A 15,089-nucleotide genomic window follows, 5' to 3' on the forward strand; every position below is an offset into this window, starting at 1 on the left:
GTAATTTGCTAGAGCTTCAACAGATTGCCCTACTTTCTGAGTAACATGTTATTCCAGAATATTCTAAAAGAAATATAGTCTCATCTTAATAATTTTTCCACAGTTTTATTTACATTACTAAAATGCTTACTAATCTATTTTTCTGATATTTTGCAAAGATAAAAATGTACCTACTTCTTTCCTGAAATACGATAAGTCCCAAGTTAGTCAAATCATGATTAAGGGGGATTTATTGGATACCAATGTATGAGTCTTAATAAGTGGTGCTTATTATTCTTAACTGGACTGCCTAATTCAACAACGAAGAATGGAAACGTAGTAAATAGCATGTTAATATGGCAGACATTTGAGTAACTGTTTTGTTCTCATAGATCTTCAAAGATTTGCACAAATACAGAATTCATTACAGTTGTTCTTCAAATAAAACTAAAGGGGAAAAGAAGATCAGTTCAATTTCTATAAGCGAGATATTGAAATTACTTGAAACAGCCTTGTGGTAGATATTCTCTGGGGAGAATAGTTGTTAACTCAATAGAATCAAGTCCTGAGATGAAGGGGAAGAAAAACAAACCAATCAAGGCTAATGGTTCCTGATGAACCCAGATTAAACACAGAGATTGGTCTGGTTTAAATATACTCAAGGGAACAGTCCTTCAGATAAGAGTATCAATTTTCACTCTGGGTCAATAGGATGAAGAGCGTGCGGTTAAAAATCAGATATTGCAAATGTTTACAGCTTGAGTCAGGATGTATGCTGGAAAAAAAAAACTTGGCAATCAGAAGACTCTCTGAGAGTACATGAAGAATTGTAATTAATATAGTCAAATAAAAATTATTAAAATTAGAGAAAAATAGTTAAAAAATAAATATGCAAAACTCAGTAACTTTTTTATATATCTATCTTAGAGAATGGAAAAAAATCATAGCAATACAAAATATGAAAATACTTATGCATAAACTTTGTCCAAAATGTCTAAGACTAAAATGAAGAAAGCTGCAAAAGTATTGAATAACATAAACACTTGAATAAACCAAAAGATATCACCACACATGCATGGTAAGCTTAAATCCTGTAAAGATTTAATATTTTTTTCCAAATTAATTTCTAAGTTTAAAGCCAATCTAATCAAAATCTCAATAATATTTTTGCTAATCTTATAAAATAATGCTAAAATTTATTAAAGGATATATTGATAAAAGGCAAATGAAAGGTTTTTCTACAAGGATGTTCAATGCGGCATTGTTTAAAAAAGTGAAAAGATGCGATTATTTAAATATTTGAATTCATTACACCGTAACTGACGGCCATGATTTTTTAGGCATTAAAATTATTTTTACAATTAACACATTGTTAGGTAAGTTATAAAATGGTATGTACATTATAATAATGATTTTTATTTTGAAAATACTCTGGATATATATAATAAATATATTTGTAATTAGGAAAAACATTGGTCCAAAACCTTGCTGCTCCCCCCTGGGGGCAGATCAATCTCTGGAGACGGGAGAGAAGAGAACTATGCACTACCTCGCTTGAGGAATTGAGCAATCCTCAACTTTCATAACCGGCCCCTCCCATGCATTCTGTGTTCACGTTTCCTTCTTTGATCTGATCCCATTTAGTTTTTTCAAGGGAATAATCATAGTTTTTGTCCATTGCTTACTAACACATTTATACATAACTATATATATATGTATACATAAACATTAACTTATTTTTGTATCTATCATTGCCAAGGTTTTGAGGTAGGAAAGGAAGCCTGCAGCATATGTTTATTCTGCAACCTTGAAGCAAAACTGGAGAAAATATTGGAAATACATTTGTCAACAGTGGTCACCCAGGCTTGGCTTACCTCTGTGTTGCGGTGCTTACTATTGGGTGGCAGAATCATGAATGCTTTGTATTTTCTTTTTTGAGCTAATCTATGCTATCTGAATTTTCCACTCTTGGCATGTATTGCATTTGTAATTATAAAATCCACGACATGTGTTATTGTTTTGATTACCTCTAATAATATCTTCTAAAATAAGAATGAAACATATTTTTAAAATATTTTTACTTTTACTGTCCTAAATTAGTTATAGAAGGAAAATGGACATTTTCTAGTAAGAAATATACTCAAATCTGTGCCACCACTGATTTATGAGGCTGTATTGTACCAACTGAGCACAGTATTAGAGCATAATCTCTTTGAGACTAAAAACTGTGCCAAATGCATTTCAACACTCTGGTGCAGCTAGCACAGTGTGTCGCACATAGTACTAAATGAAACTTAAGTTGAATTTAACCCACGTATTTTAAGATTGACTTACTATACACTTGAGTCTCATGCTATCAACCACTGAATACATCCCATTTTGACATATTTGGGGGATATGTTTTAATTCTCTAAAAATGTATTTAAAAAGATTTCTGAAAAAAAGTGTATAGCATCATGCTGAAGATAAGAAATTTGGGTGATATTGTGAACTGATTAATTATAAACTCTGGTTTATTACCTTAAAAAACAAACAGGTAGCATCTAGTACCACAATGCTCTGCGAGCAGATACCTATGTTCAAACGAATCATTATGTGCTTGAGATCCAGCTAATCACTTATTTGCATTTTTCATCTGTAAAAATATTTTCCTACCATTATTTCAGGAAAAAAAGAATGAACTTGAGATCTTATAGCATACAGCTCCATGTAGAATTGACTAGAACTTAGTGTTATTGTCTTTATAGATATTGAAAACATATTGGTTTTTTCTCATTCCCCAAAATGTTAGGATAAATATGGCAAGCTGGTTATCGGACTCAGGTTAGAGACTCATACCTTCCCAAAGGGCACCCAAACTGGACTGCTAAGAAAAGTGGGTCACTGGGACAAAATTTATTGTAGAAGGATATACATTTACGTAGGATTTCAGATGACTTCTGGCTATTTTTAGGGTTCTGAAAATATGCAGCATGAATGAGTTAGAACCTGTAACCTGTCCCTCTCTCATTTTATTGACGTGGGTTTACTATAAAAGCAAAATGTTTACATCTGCTGAAAATATGTACATTCCACATAGGGTTCCAGCAACTAAGTATGAGAAAAATCTAATTTGCCTGGACTGCTGATTGATTTCCTAAAGTCCCATTGCTTTCGATTTCTCAGTGATGACATACTTCCCTGCAGTCAATATGCATCTCTTAATTTGTTTGCAGGAAAATTGGCCTCTTTTGCCTTCTCAAATCACACTTTGTAATCAATGGCTATGTTCTAAATGCGACTCAGAAACGTCTTTAGAAATCGAGGGCAATTTCAATAAATTATTTTTAGCCTGATGTCCCTCTAGAAACTTATTATTACCATAGCATAGCAGCAAATTATTTTTTTCCTTCTTCCTTGCATCTGCAAACCAACAGATCCTACCACTATAGGCCAAAATTTACAGAGCAGTCACATGTTATGAATATATTTTGTTCAATAAAATCTATTCCCGAATAATTTCTTGAAAACATGCCATAGTTAAATTATTCTTGTGATATTTCCTATCTTTTAAAACATAGAAATTGATTCTTCTGTCATCTGGTGCACCGAGTAAAGTAAATCTTCAATATCTGATCCTAGAAAGAAGTCTTAATTTTTAGGAAAACCAAGGGCCATCTGATACTATTAAAAGATCAGGGATGAGTGAGATACTTGGGCTTGGGATTTAAAGTCAAAATTAGATTATAGTAATGAGTAACAATTACAGCTTAGGGTAAGCTATTTCACTTGTATTGAGTGCTTCTGTTTCACAAGATAGCTGATCTTTTCCAGAGACGGGTTAATGCATTATAGTATTATTTTATCTGAATGACGGTATATCTGTATCATCTCATCATGGTACATGATGATACATGATAACTATCATCATCAGTTATCTACTGCTGAAGTAAACCTCACCAGTACATGGCCTACACCAGCAAGCCCACCTGGGTACAGATCTCTGAACTGGAGCACAGCCCCTTAGTATGTCTTCATCCTTGATTGGTCTATTCTACAAAAAACATTCCTTATAAGCAACAACAAATGCCACAACCTTAAAATCCCACAATAACTGTGGAAGGAGATCCTACATGAATGACTAGCCACAATATAACCCCAGAGTTAATTAATTTGGATGGAAGGCAACTGAAGAAACAATCAAAGTCAAAACCAGAGTGAAGATACTGCCAGAACGATTACCAGAAGTTGTGGTTCAAGGCTCGCAATAGGGTTACTTAACATAGGTCACAGAGTTCACGAAGACTGAGGTTCAGCTGTAGAGCCATGCCAATCACTCACAAGCATGGCTCATTCACTCATTGACTTATCGACTGCTAACCAGACACCAGTGCTACTCCAGGCACTGTTCTAAGAAAGTGTTCAGTAGTGATGAGCTTAGACAAAGTTCCTCTTCCCATGGAGCTTCAACTCTGTATTGAATAATGTACACACAAAACTAGGGGCCAGCCCGGTAGCACAGCAGTTAAGTGTGCACGGTCCGCTTCAGTGGCCTGGGCTTCGCCAGTTTGGATCCTGGGTATGGACATGGCACCACATGGCAAGCCATGCTGTGGTAGACCTCCCACGTATAAAGTAGAGGAAGGTGGGCACAGATGTTAGCTCAGGGCTAATCTTCCTCAGGGAAAAGAAAGAATATATATATATAGTCATAAGATTTTAAGAATATATGTATTTTGTAAACATACACATACATACACATATCTACATATGTACATATAAATGCAAAGTAATGGTAGCCAGCCCTGGTGGTCTATTGGTTTAGATGTGATACTCTCACTGCCTCAACTGGGGTTCATTTCCCAGTCAGGGAACTATACCACCTGTCTGTCGGTTGTCATACTGCAGCAGCTGCGTGTTGCTGTGATGCTGAATGCTATGCTACCAGTATTCCAAATACTAGTAGACTCACCCAGGGTGAATAGGTTTCCGCAGAGCTTCTAGACTAAGACAGACTAGGAAGAACGACCTGGCCAACCACAGAACAAAATGGCCATGAAAACCTTATGAATAGCAGTGGAGCATTGTCTAATACAGCGCTGGAAGGTGAGAGGATGGCGCAAAAAGACCGGGCAGGGTTCAGCTCTGCTGTCCACAGGGTCTGAGTTTACTTGAAGGCACTAACAACAACAAAAAGCAATGATAAGTGCTCTGCAGAGAAAGCAAAGTACGGAATTCTCAAACAACCGTGTTGTACTACATCTCTTGGAAATACGCTTCAATACAACTTCAGAATCATGTTAGTAGAGCTATGAAACAAGAAAACTTTTGCGGAGATCATTCATATTAATACTTATCTAAGTAATTTTTCTGTACTTATTAGTAGGAGGATTAGCGCAAGATCCAGATTTTTGAATGCTAGTCTTGTGCTTACCCGGATGTCGCAGCTTTCTGCTTTCATTAGCCATAGGCCACATTTAAGTTTAAGGATTATAGTATTACCTTAAGAAGAGCATTAGAATAAGACTCAGTAAACGAGGATTCTGGAGATTCAAGAGATCACGAGATCAGGAGCAAATCTTAATCTCTTTGTGTTGGTTTCCTCTAACTAGCAAACGTGGCTAAGCTCTTTCAAATGAATATAAAGGAGTATTTAAGAAGTTCTATTCAATTTAATTCAACACATCACGTCCCAGGTGCTGTGCTGAACATAGAGTACACCCAGGAAGACAACAAACACTCCATAATTCATTACAGCTGTCAAAAAAGTGAGCCCTACCCTATTCTAGAAGAAACAGAAGCCACTGTAAAACTTAAGCATAGACTGAAAGGATGAGTATATGTTAGTGATTCAAGGAACTCTGAGGTTCCCCGGAAGAAAGGCAATGAGTATTTATTTGTGTGATAACAGTAGTGGAAGTCATACTATTATAACTTTTTGTCAGAAAATTTACAATAAGCTCAAAAATCTAAATAAATTATTATATGAAAATAAATCTTGGAAGTTAGTGTCTTCTCCCTTAAATTCTTTGGTGAAACGTGAACTAACCATTAAAATTTAAAACACACCTAAACCTCACAGATGTTTTCACAGACTGTGTTGCCAGCATTCTTCCTATCTCTTCCTTTGTCTCTCATTTTTGACTTATTTCACTCTCTCAAGCAACCACTCTAGTTAGTAGACAGCACCATCAAAATACAGCAGCACCCGGGGCCAGGCCAGTGGCATGGTGGTTAAGTTTGTGCCCTCAGCTTCAGCGGCCGGGGTTCTCAGTTTCAGATCCTGAGTGTGGACCTAATGCTGCTCATCAAGTGACACTGCAGTGGCATCCCACATAAAATAGAGGAAGATTGGCACAGATGTTAGCTCAGTGGTAATCTTCTTCAAGCAAAAAGAGGAAGATTAACAACATGTGTTAGTTCAGAGCCAATCTTCCTCACCAAAAAAAAAAAGCACCTGAAATTGTTCATTTTTGTACTGAAGGCATTGAAAAGAGAATGAATAGCTGTAAGTAGTTTTCTCTTTAGAAAGCTTCTGGTTGAAAAAAAGAAACATTTACTTTCTCTATGAACTTTGTTTCCAAAGATTTTTTTCATAAATTTTATAAGGCTGATCATTCCACTAAAAATGCCCTTTAATTTGAGTTAAGTATCAACATTTGATGATGAATCTGTATATATATCACTTTGATAGAACAAAGAAATAAGATTTCTAGGGCTCGCAAAAGCTACATCAATTTTCCATTAAAAGCTTCAGATTTTAGCTGGTCTCATTTAGCAAAAACGTAATTAGTGAAAATAAAGAAATAATAACATTGATTAATCTATTATCTATTTTATATAAATTATATAATGATATTCTTTTCCAGTCATGAGAATACAGGTTATAAATGACTTTGATAATGTGTTAACACACTGAGAAACCCAATTTAACCTGTAAGTATGTATTTCTTCACTGAAATTGTACAAAACCCATTCATCAAAGTTTTGCATCTGCATCCATTTCCTACCAGCAGGAGAAAGCGGGGAGGAGGAAGGAAGGAAGGAAGATAAGAGAATGAGAGGAGAGAGGAGGAAAAGAAAGAATTCCATGGGGCTGGCCTAGTGGCGCAGTGGTTAAGTTCACACGTTCTGCTTCTCGGTGGCCCGGGGTTGCCGGTTCGGATCCTGGGTGCAGACATGACACCACTTGGAAAAAGCTACTCTGTGGTAGGCATCCCATGTATAAAATAGAGGAAGATGGGCATGGATGTTAGCTCAGGACCAGTCTTCCTCAGCAAAAAGAGGAAGATTGGCAGTAGTTAGCTCAGGGCTAATCTTCCTCAAAAAAAAAAAGAAAAAAAAAAGAATTCCTGATATTATATTCCTGTACCAAACTTCAGGTTTTTCAAATACCCAACACAAAATGGGAGCCATTTAGTATGTTGTTATAGTAAACATAACCCAAAATGGCTCTTGTCCCCAGTTTCAGTTAAACGCTACGAAATATAATTCTTGCTTTTACCTTTTGTTTTTATACTAAGAGCTCCAAAGAGCTATTTCAAAATTATCGTTCTATTAAAAGCCTGGCTCAGTTCCTCTTATCTGCCTTATTTGCATTTATGTTTGGGATAAGAATTTCATGTCACAAAATTCTCAATGTGCCCCTGATGGTCTTTTGAATTCTCCCCAATAATAACTTACCTTATCTTCAAAAGATTAAAAAGGCCAGTTCATCAGCTCAAATGCCACATTTATTTTATCTCCTCCAAACTAACCTTTTTTTTTGCAGGAAAGTCATAGAACCACTGCTTCAGCATAGGCTAAAATAACCCCCACCGCATACTTCTTAAAGCCTTTACTTTCTCCAGGAGTTGAGAGCAGAAGAAAAGGCACAATACAGCCACTGTGAAATTTGTTTTGTGTTGTTTTGCTTTACTTGACATTTAAGCAGCCCAGGGAAATGGGAGCTCTCTCCTCCAGGAGACCATACTAGACAAGTGGCCATAGTGAACGTTTCCCTCGTTGATCCCGAAAAGGAAGGCAATCACCAACTGTCTGCATATGGGCCAAAGAGGCCTATCTCAACAGCCAAACTATTTGAAAGATGCATCATTTTAACATCCATGTAAAATTTGCTTTCTACTCCTTTCAATATCCAGTTGCTTTCATTTATTTAAAAAAATTCCCATAATTTCTAATAAAATTGAAGCTCCAGGGTACCATAACTCTCCAGTCTAGGGGAGTTTAAAGAATCGCTGGCATACCACCCCATAATCTCGGAAGGATTTATAGCCAAGTCTGAGATGCGTAAACAAAGGTGATATTTTGGATGAGGAATACTAACTTACAGAACACGGTTAAACGCATGGCATAACCAACCTTAAACGGTTATATAGTCAAACCACGGTTTCTAGGTAAGACTACCTTTGACATAAACATGGTAATCTACTCTTCTGTTTGAAAATCTCTGGAAGGGGAAATTACATGTCTAAGTAAGTAAGCATGGTAGTCAGGAAATTATTCAAATTCAAAATGCCTTTCCCAGTTATGTCATCCATTCCTATCCAACATAGGATGCAATGAAAGACAGCTATTAACTACTACTACACTATCATTATTATCTCTTTAATGTTAGAAACTAAAGGAAGGCATTTTTTTGTTAAGAAGCAGTTGATTTTTACTCTGAACTGCGCAAGGCCTGTGAGATGATAATAGCAGTAAAGACAGCAATAGAATTGAAACAACATCCTCAATAGCTCTGAAAGCTCAGGAGGATGGAGAAACCAAGGCTTTGTCTAATCCAAGGTCATGCAGAAAAATTAAAAAAAAAAAAAAAGAGTCAATAGGAAGCCAATCCAGGGCTTTCAGTCTGCTGTTCTTACTGCTTGAATAGTCTCGCTATATTTAAAGTTCTTTTCCATTCAGGTAAGACAGAGCCCGATGGGATTCATTCCCCCTTGTGCAGGTTGTTTAGCTGAGCCATACATTTCTATTGGCCCTATTGATTAGGCATCTGCTTCCTCTGTGAGGATGGTTTGCTCTTGTGGAACCGTGTTTAGCAGCTGTTACAGTTCAGATGAGTGTTGACAGGATGAAAATTAAATTAACACCCAATAACATTTTAACACCTGGTCCAACAACTGCAATATCATTGAATTTCACCTTTTCGAAATTGCTTCGGGAGTTAATTCATCCTTACTTTGACTTTGACCTAAGGAGACACTCCTATAATTTTGCCTCAAAAGACTCTCCCTTGACTGTTCATTTATAATTTCCATGAACCTTCCCTCTGATCCATGTTCAGCAGCTGCATGGGCAGTCTCTGGAAAATACTCAGTAGAAATATTCCAACGGAAGATGTGCCACGCTCTTGATTATAGCTAAGGAGTGAGCACAGACGGAAAATGCTAACCAAAGAGAAAGTACGTTTTACTATAGCACAGGTTACTGCTGGGCAAGTAACCATCTACTCAGGGAAAATGAACTTGGAAAGAACGCAGGTTTCACACACGTGTGACTTCCTAAGTCTTGACTGGCTTGTGAATAATGTTGGCGGGAGCTATAGAGCATAGTCCTTAAGCTGGTAGCCTCTGGAATCGGACAGCCTCATTTAAAAATCCAAGTCTTCTCCTCCCAAACATGTGACACTGTGTAAAATAGTTAAATCCCTAAGCTTCTCTTTCTTCATAAAATACAACTAATAATAGCACTTGCTTCACAGGGTTGACGATTATACAATCCACTTTATATATGTATACATAAATTATACAATTTAAGAGTTGTAAAGCTCTTAAAGTGACAGTGCCCCACAGGGTTGACACATACTAAGTCCCAGGTAAGTCCTAAGTACCATTATTATTTCATAGCCTACCTGAATTGAAAGAGAGATTTGAGGTGATTTAATCCTATCCTCTTATTTTACTGTTAAGTAAGCAAAAGAGGTTTGGTAACTTCTTCAAGGATCTACATAGTCAGTGATGAGAAAGAAATTCAAGTTTCCTCATCAGAACTCTCATTTTCTTTTTATGAGACTGCCAACTCCTTAATAGGCTATTTATTTAGAAGAGATTCTGTGACTGTGCTATGTAACTCATTCACTTAGGCTCCTTTTATCTGTATTTCTCTTCCTCTTCTGGGAGAAAGAAATGGTGTTATTTGCTCTTTGCCAGGGCTATTAAGATGCATAGATAATACAACTGTCTTGCTATCATTCACTGTTTGGGATTCCTATCAGATACCAGATGTTCTGCCGAAGGTAAATATAACACAGTGCCTAACCTACAGGAAGGTAAGGAAAAACTGGTACCACACAACCACATAAAAAATACAGACCAGTAAACAATTGTTAGAAAATGATAATCCATTTAGTGGACTTTCCAAGATCTTCACTTCTTTTCTTGTTTCTGTTGCCTTCAATTTTATTGCTAATTATATTCGTAAGCAAGGAATGGAGAATCGCATCTTTTAATGTGGTTGGTGTTAGCATTTGTTAACAATTGTTGACAATTGTTGGCAATTGTTCTGTATTTCTAGAGATTGATACTGTAGACTCTAATGAGATTTTTGGATTAATATAAATTGCATTTATTCATCTACTTTTCCCACCTGCCTTCTCCCCTGCTAATACAGACACACGAGTCTTTGTTCTGTTGTTTATGATAGGTTATTCTCCCCCAGTTTTGTTTGGTTTGTTTTGCTTTACGTCTTGAATATATGGGAGTGGTAATATAGACACAATTTGCAAGATATGATTAGAGGGTGATAATGCTTTCACAAAATTATACTTTTTAAAGAAATTATTTTATCTTGATTCTTTTAACTAAAACATCCCAATCCTATATTGTTATATTTGCAAGTTCAATGTAATCATCAATTTTTCAGAAAATGTTTTTGTAAAAGGAGATATAATTTCAGGGAGAAAAAAAAGAATGAAAAGGAGGAGGAAGCATGAGGATCTGACTATTCTAACCTGCTGCTATGAGCAAAATAGTTTTCCAAAAGCAAAAATCAAATAGTGGGAAATACTGGATGCTTTCTAAATGTTACCTAATTGCTTAATTGCCTCATTCTCCAACATGGTTCCCTCTGTCTCTTCAGTCAAATAAAGACTCTGTTACCTTAACGCCAGAAAGGATCTAATCACCCTAGGGAGAGTATATACATAATTTGAAATACATAAGCATTAAAGATGTATAATGTGCTTGTCCACACATATATCACTAATTCATTCTATATTTCCCAGATAAAGGTATAAATATCCTGAGACAGGTATATTTTTCACGAAAAATGAGACTAATAACAGCAAAGAAACTTATTTCTAGCCACCTGAGTATGTACTTATAATGGGAAGAAAGGTCACAAGATTCTCAAATTCTCATAGATACGATAGTGGTTTTTATCTATCACTTGCAAGACTAATTACTTAGCATCTGAAAGCACTCCTAGTAAAACTAATATATTCACACCAAGGCCAGCATTAATATTTCAGTGTTATATGAGGAGTGAGAAAAGGAAATTTTTATAAACCTTCCAGTTCAACTAAAATATGGTTGAACATTCTTAAGAGGCCTTGGCAGCAAGTCATACTTTGCTTTTGAATATTTTAATTATTCAGCACCACAAAGAGATGTGGTCATCTAGGAAAGAAATATTGTTTCCTGGGAGAAAAACGGAGGCAAGAGGAAAGAGAGATAAAAATCAGGAAAGCTCCCGTCTATTTCAATGCCAATATATGGAGTTATCAAGTTATATTTTATAAAATCATAGAACTGGAAGGATTCTTAATATTGTATTCAATCCATACTCATGCCTCCTGGGAGGAGACAGAAAATCAGAAAAAGGAGAAAAACAACTATAGCATCTTGAATCAAGAAAAGCAGTTCATCAGCCCCTGGTTTTCTTTAGAAATATTCCAGACATGGCAAAAATCACATTACTATAAATGCTCATCCTGTTCACAATCGATTTGTCCAATTGTATACAGTCCAATCATTTCGGCAACCAGAACAGATAGGGCCCCTCTGCATTCCTCAGACATTAAAAAATAATAGTAATTCATTCATTAAAAATCCACAGAATCACAAACCTAGAAGTAAAGCTGAGGATCCTGAGAGGAGCACTTCATTTTACAGGTGAAGAGACTATGCCTGTAAAAAGTGACACGTTTTGCCCATGGTCACATGGCAAAATAAACAAGAATTCAAATGGAAGGATGTTACCTGGCAGGTCAACAGTCATTTTACTACACCTGGCTAATTGCACAGCTCCCTTTATTATTTGTTAGCAATGCCCAAACAGCAACAGAAACTAACAGGAGTCTGAAAACTCTAGGACCTTTTCCCCTACCTGCCAAAGATAATCAAAATCTTACCTTCTGGGTCCTGAGTCAGACATGGTACAGGAGGAGCCATTCATTCAGATGTTTGCCAGCCTGTTCTTACAGTGCCCTCACCTGTGACAGTGGAAGATTGCTAATAACTATACATCCCAATCAAGAAAATTTTGGAAGTAAATGCTTGAATTTATGTATTTGGTGCCAATATATATTAGCAGAAAAATTGCATATGAACAGATTGGGTAAGAAAGTTAATCAAGATATTATTTCTTGCATATATAAATAATGTTCTGTTTCAACAAAAGACATGGCCACTACCGGAGCTCTCTAAATCTCTACTTTGGGTATTCTATAGAAGGATGAGTCTCAGACCTCTGTTTTGATACTGGTTTGCCCTCATCTCAATAGATCTTTTGACTTTTTAGATATTTCCCAGATTTCACTTTAGATAAGTCCCATTAAAACATAAACCAAAAAATAAGATTCTCCTGGCAACTAGAATTCAATTTTCTTTACCAAAAAATCACCAAGAAAGCAAAAAGAGTCCCATTTTCATCAGCATTTAGACTAAGAATACCAAGAGTATAATGCCTTGACCCGGGAACTCTGCAGTGAGAATGTTCTTTAAAGCTGTCTTGACAGATTCTCTTAATTAAGACATCATGTTGCTGTGACATATCATACCTACATCTCTTTGACACACAACCTGTAGAAAGAAAAAGCAAAGACACGGTCACTCTTTGGCTGATGTTTTATTTGTTGCATCACCACCAAATGTTAAGTAAATAGGCGAGCAGATTTTCTCTTACTTAGATTCATGAGAGGGAAAGTCCTTTATCTAGAGATTATGATTTAAGGTTTTATTATCAAACTGGGGACAATAAATGTAGTCATATTTGCTTTCAGTGAACAATCCAGCTTAATACATTTGTACAAATACAGCCTTCCTAAGAAAATAGATATTGAAACTGAGGCTCCTAGGAGTTCATGGAACTCAGACTGAAGGGAAATTGCCTTTAGAATCATTTACATACTCAGAATTAGCTTCAAGATGAACTAAGAGAGTAGGGAAAAGAAAACCAATATCACATATCTCTGAAATTATATTAAGCATAATTTTAAAAACCCAGAATACATATTGTCATCTAATAGAAAATTTTACAACTTAAATCTATTAGATTTATTTTAGTGATTGCACTCAAAATATATAATTCTTTAAACTATTTCCCATGTAAGCTTTTTTTGTGGAAAGAATGAGTTACCAAATATTTGAAAAAATAAGCATACATTCTGAACAAGCTCACAAATTATGATTTCTGCAGAAAGATAATAGTTGAATGTGAAATATTCAATGTGAATAGCTGAAATGTTTTTCCTTTGTTCTTGTAACATTTATTGGCACCAAGTTCATCTCTTTACAGAAGAACTTGCCCCACACCCTAGATTGTAGACCTTTGGAAAAAAGAGGAAGTGCTTTGTTAAACGGGCTACAGTGCTGGGGTAGATTCTAAGGTGGGGAAAGAACTGCTAGGGATCCATACCAAAGAAACAGGCTAATTAGTGATGGGCAATAGTGAGGAGTTAGGGGGGAGAAGGAGAAAAAGGGCTGCTAACCCAAGGATACTGCAACCCTAAAGGTGTGCCTTCTAGAACACAGGTAATTTTTTCTTATTTACAGGAATAACAACAGTAAGCCCAGGTAGTTTCTATATTACAGTCAACTTTGTTCCATGTTTGAAACTCAAAATGCATTTACTTACAAGCATGTGCAGTAAATTATGATTAGCAACCTTGAGTGCCTTTAACCCACAATGCAGCTAATCTGTCCAAAATTAGCATTAGGGTTAGAGAGTTAGTCTCAACAGTTCAACAGCAAATTTCATGGTTAGAACAAGGAGGGGTCCCTTAGTCAGGGAGAATTTTCATAGATTCAGGCATTATTTATATATATCTAGATGCTGATTCTCTTCTTAAAGCTCTCTAAAAAGTATATTTCTAACTTGTTTTCCAATACGATCCCATCTCAGGACCCATGTGACTTTACACTTAAAAATGCTTCTTGAAGTAACCTCATTTGTTTAGATTTAATCAATTCTCCTGCTCTTATTCTCAGTGGAGATGGAAATTCCATGTTCACCATCTTCAAAACAATTTCTAATTGTAATCTTTAAGGTCATTGTAATTGTTTGGGTCATTGAAGAAGCAGACACCAGGGTGGAATTAGCCTTTCAAGAGACTTGTTGGAGAAACACCTTCAAAGAATAAAGGGGAGGAAGCAGGAGCAGCAGAGAAACCTTTTCACTGCAGTGCAGTCTGACATCCATGAAAGGAGTGGGTCAAGAAAGAGGATTGGGCAGGTAGAGTTCAGACTGCGGTACAGCTCTAAGAAAACCTCAGCGAGAAAGATGGGGAGTTCCCAAGCCAGACTTCCCCAGTAGAGGTGTCCAGTATCTCATCTGAATGGGCCAACACTCGTATTGCTGCCATGCTCAATCATTGGTTGAGAACATCCTAGGAAAGTGGGACCTCACTGTAGACATGGGGCTGGCCCCAGAGAGGTGGCATCTGGATGTGCCTTTTACTGTTCTCCCCACAGCAGGAGATCTGAGGTGCTTTTCCATGGCTGCCTTAGTAGTTTTGGACTCTTCCTGCATCTTTAAAAGGAGGTCTGAATTGTGTCCTAGGATGAGAAGACACTTTATAAATGTCCAAAAATATGCAAGAATATGTATATCAGTTTACCCTCCAACTGGAGATAGGTTTTCTATCAGTACCACAGTGACAGAGGAATTAAAGGGACACTATGCACGTTGCC

This window comes from Equus quagga, chromosome 2 (genome assembly GCF_021613505.1).
Source record: "Equus quagga isolate Etosha38 chromosome 2, UCLA_HA_Equagga_1.0, whole genome shotgun sequence".
Lineage (NCBI taxonomy): Eukaryota > Metazoa > Chordata > Mammalia > Perissodactyla > Equidae > Equus > Equus quagga.